The sequence below is a fragment of the Neovison vison genome, chromosome 1, assembly GCF_020171115.1.
Source record: "Neovison vison isolate M4711 chromosome 1, ASM_NN_V1, whole genome shotgun sequence".
Lineage (NCBI taxonomy): Eukaryota > Metazoa > Chordata > Mammalia > Carnivora > Mustelidae > Neogale > Neogale vison.
Genome location: NC_058091.1, coordinates 78,388,519 through 78,393,076, shown reverse-complemented (window position 1 = coordinate 78,393,076; position 4,558 = coordinate 78,388,519). Strand labels below are relative to the sequence as shown.

The window sequence follows — 4,558 nt, the reverse complement described above, 5'->3', positions numbered from 1 at the left end:
GGGTTTTAGGTCCATTTCCTGCCCATGGAAGTTAAGGAACCCAAAGCTTTCCCCTTTTGTACTCTCCCTGTTCTTTCAGTCTAAGCTGGCATAATTCTTAAAAACAAAAAAAAACACTTCACAATTTTTTTTGCGTGCATTTGTAATGGACTCCATTATAATCCACTCACAATCTCACAGTCTCTTCGAAATAATCTCTTTCAGAGATCTCTGTGAGCTTGCAGGAAGAACATCTCTAACACGCTCAGAAGCCCTAATGTTTACCAGCGAGGGTGTGCAAGGTGTTTCCTTAAGACACTTACAGGAACTTGTACTTATTTGGAAGGATCTGTGAGATGGTATCTCAAATCTCGTTGTCTTTACAAAATGTTTTCTGTTTGGTGCTTTGAATTTGATCTTTGAACAGAAGCCCATTTCCTAATTTTGGAATCATTCACTATCTGAAGACGCTGAGAAAAAGAAACCAGTTTTAATTTTTCTTTTAATTTACAAGAATTTGGCACCTTTTTATTAAATTGTGTGTTTGTTACATTTATTTTCTGTCCATCTAGCTTTTTATTAGGGAAAGCAAGGAGTCAGATGATACTTTTAATATTCCTCCTATTACTATGATATTCCCATTTATGTTAATTTCCATAGTCTCCTTTCTTTGATTAAATAGGCATACAAAAGTGATTCCTTTTTTCTATTTCATTCGTCCTTTTGAAAGCACATACTGGTTATTGAGCAAAAGTAATTTCCCAGATTTTCTAAGTTATAATGAATATTTACTTATTTATTAATGACCATTTTACTTTCAATTTACTATTATATATATTTAATTGTTATTTTTCTAGTCAATTAAATTCTTTACCTTTGAGCAGTTAGAGTTATAACATTTCAATTGAGAATAATTTTGGCACATTCATTTTTACTTATTTTTAAAGTTTGTAAATAGTTTCTTTTTATTTTTAAATTGCTTATAGCAGGTTTGAACTTTTATTTTTCTATGAGTATAGTTGACATGAAATGTTACATTAGTTTCAGTGACCAGCTTGGTGATTTGACAGGTTTATACATTATGCTATGTTCACCACAAAGGTAGCTACCATCTGCCACCTCAGTATCATTCACTGTATTGCTTATGCTGTACCTTTTATTCCCATGACTTACTCATTCCATAACTGAAGACTTCTTTCTCCCTCCCTCCTTTACTTGTTTTGCTCAAGACCCTACTTCTCTCCCCAATGGCAACCACCAGTTTGTTCTCTGTATTTATAGGTTTGATTCTGCTTTTTGTTTATTCATTTTTTTAGATTCCACTTATGAGTGGAATCATATGGTATTTGTCTTTCTCAGTCTCACTTATTTTGCTTAGCATAATACTCTCTACCCTCCATGGTGTTCTCAAATGTCAGAATCTCATCCTGTTTATGGCTGCATAATACTCTGTTAGGTAGGTATGTATACATATTACATCTTCTTTAATGAAAATACCCAGTAGTGGAATTATTAATGTATTTCTGTTTTTTAACTTTTTGAGGAAACTCCATATTGTTTTCCACAGTGTCTATAACAATTTTCATTCCCACCAACAGTGAAAGAGGGTTCCCTTTTCTCCACATCCTTGTCAACACTTGTTAGTTCTTGTCATTTTGAATTTAGTGTTTCTAACTGGTGTAAGATGATTTATCACTGTGGTTTTGATTTGCATTTCCCTGATGATGAGTGATGTTGAGCATCTTTTCATGTGTCTGCTGGCCATCTGGATGTCTTTGGCAAATGTCTATGAATTCTTATGGGTTTTTTGGTGTTGTATAAGTTTTTAACATATTTTTATATTAACCCCTTATTGGATGTATTGTTTGCAAATATCTTCTCCCATTTAGTCGTTTTTTTGGTTTTGTTTTGTTGATGATTTCCTTTGATGTGCAAAAGCATTTTATTTTGAGGTAGTCCCAATAGTTTATTTTTGCTTTCATTTCCTTTGGCTTAGGAGCCATATCTAGAACAATACTGCTATAGCTGATGTCAGAGAAATCCTGCCTGTGTTGTCTTCTAGGGTTTTTATGGTTTCAGGTCTCATGTATAGGTGTTTAATCCATTTTGAGTTTATTTCTGTGTATGGTGTTAGAAGGTAGTCCAGTTTCCTAAGACTCAGTCAGCAGACACAGATTTCCCTTACCTTAGAGGCCATATCTAGAAAAACTTCCCTACTTTTATATATCATTTTTTATTGCATTGTTGTCAGAGGACGTGATCTGTATAAAATCTTACTTTTCCTCTTTAAAACTTCTTAAATTATCTTTTTAGTCTAATACTCTCAAAGACTATTCTATGTGTCTTTGGAAAAAAAAGTATGTTTACTACTTATGTATATATTTACATATATGCAGTATATTACATCAAGCGCCGTAAGTGTAGTATGCAGTATTTTCTAGTTTTGTTTTTTATTTATTGTTTAGTCTCTTTAGGGTGTCTTTATTGGATTTTTTTTTTTAATGTTCTCCCAATATGGGGCATGAACTCACAACCCTGAGATCAATACTTGAGCTGAAATCAAGAGTCAGAAGCTTAACCACCTGAGCCATGCAGGAGTCCCCTTTGTTGAATATTTTTAAATCCAATCTAAGATTTTGTTTTTTTTCCAAAAGGAGAACTTACTTCTTCAAAATTGTTTCCTACCACCCTCCCTGTGATCTTATATATTAATTTTCTCTTTAAATTTACACAGTAACTTTTTTATTATGTACCATTATTCATTTTATTTTTTTTAATTTTTATATTTTCGGTATTTTTTAATGACTGAAACAAAGGAGAGCTAACACCACAGCTTCTGGAAGAACCACTTGCTCTTGCCAGTCTTGTACTCTCCTTGAACTTGAACTTTTCTTGTCAGGCCTTGGATTTAAGAGCAAGGTCTCTAAAGACATCCTTGTTGATGACAGTTTTGTCCAAAAGGATATTCACAGAGTACCTTGTGGGCATGAGGTGATTATAGTTAAAAATTTTCACAAAAAACTTGATCTTTGACCTGTTGGCAATTTTCTTCTTGCCCATGGCAGCTGTCACTTTGCAGGGATAGTGGTCAATTCCAGCCACCACAGCATAGCTGTAAGGATGATCTGAAATGCCATCATCAATGTTCTTCACAATGACCACTTTGCATCTGGAGCAGTGTCTGGCCAGGACCAGCACCACCTCCCAGGTTCTGTGAACTTGCCCATCTCAACATCAGCCACTAGAGTCTACAGCAGAAAGGAAGAAACCACCTTTACTCATTTTAACTTGACACATTCTACTGATCCTTCTGCTTAGCACAGCTCCTTATTTCTTCCATATTTTTCTCTTTTAGATTTGTTTGCTGGATTATATTTTTTCCTTTTGCTGGATTATAACCTAGGGTACTTCCCTTATCCCCCAATCTACCTACCCATCTAATTCTAAATCCCGGTTTATTTCTTAGGGTAGTTTAGCTATTTATTTGTCCCATACCATATAAGAGGCAAATGAACCACAGCTTTATATTATTTAACATATGTGCCCATTTGAGTTCATTTCTAAACAAAGGTTTTTCTCTATTTGAGGAGAATTCATTGGACAACTCTACAATTATCTTTTTTCCTTGTTTCATTTCTTTTAAAGAAAAATTATTAAAGACCACAAACAGCCAAAGCAATCTTGAGAAAGAACAAAGCTGGAGGCATCATGCTTCCTGACTTCAAGCTATATTACAAAGCTATAGTAATTAAAATTAAATTAATTAATTTAAAAATTAAAACATTATTTTATTGCATAAAAACAGACATGTAGATGAATGGAACAGAACAGAACCCTGAAATAAAGCCATGCATATATGATCAATTAATTTATGACAAAAAAGCCAAGAATATACAAGGGAGGTTAAAACAATCTCTTTATAAATGGTGCTGGGAAAACTGGACAGCCTATGCAAAACGAAAAGAAAGAAATAAGAAAGAAAGCAGATCTTACATCATACACAAAAACTAACTCAAATGGATTAAAGACTTGAACATAGGACCTAGAATCATAAAACTCATAGCATAAATCAGGAAGTGAGTTTCTTGACATCATTGTTGGTGATGATTTTTTGGATCTGACTCCAAAATCAAATGAAATAAAAGCAAAAGTAAACAAGTGAGACTACATCAAACTAAAAGGCTTCTGCACAGCAAACATCAACAAAATGAAAATGCAACATTCTGAGTAGGAGAAAATATTTGCAAATCATATATACAATAAGGGGTTAATATCCATAATATTCAAAGAACTTATGTAATTTGTGAGTTTTTATTTTTAACAAAAACTAAAAAACAAAAAAATAAGCAATTCCGTTAAGAGATGGGCAGAGGATTCGAATAGGTATTTTTCCAAAGAAGATATACAAATGGCAAACAGGTACACAAAAAGTTGCTCGACATCACTAATCACCGCAGAACGTAAATCAAAACCGTTACGAAATATCACTTCACAGCTGTTAGAATAGTTATTATCAAAAGACAAGGGGGGAAAAAAAGAAAGAAATAACTAGTGTTGGCAAAGAAGTAAAGACAAGGAA

The 4,558-nt window shown here is 33.4% G+C and overlaps 1 pseudogene; it reads right to left on the bottom strand.

The window, feature by feature from the left end:
- Positions 1-2,800: 2,800 nt before the first annotated feature.
- On the bottom strand, positions 2,801-3,206 carry LOC122900335 (annotated as a pseudogene).
- Between the last annotated feature and the right edge of the window lie 1,352 nt (positions 3,207-4,558).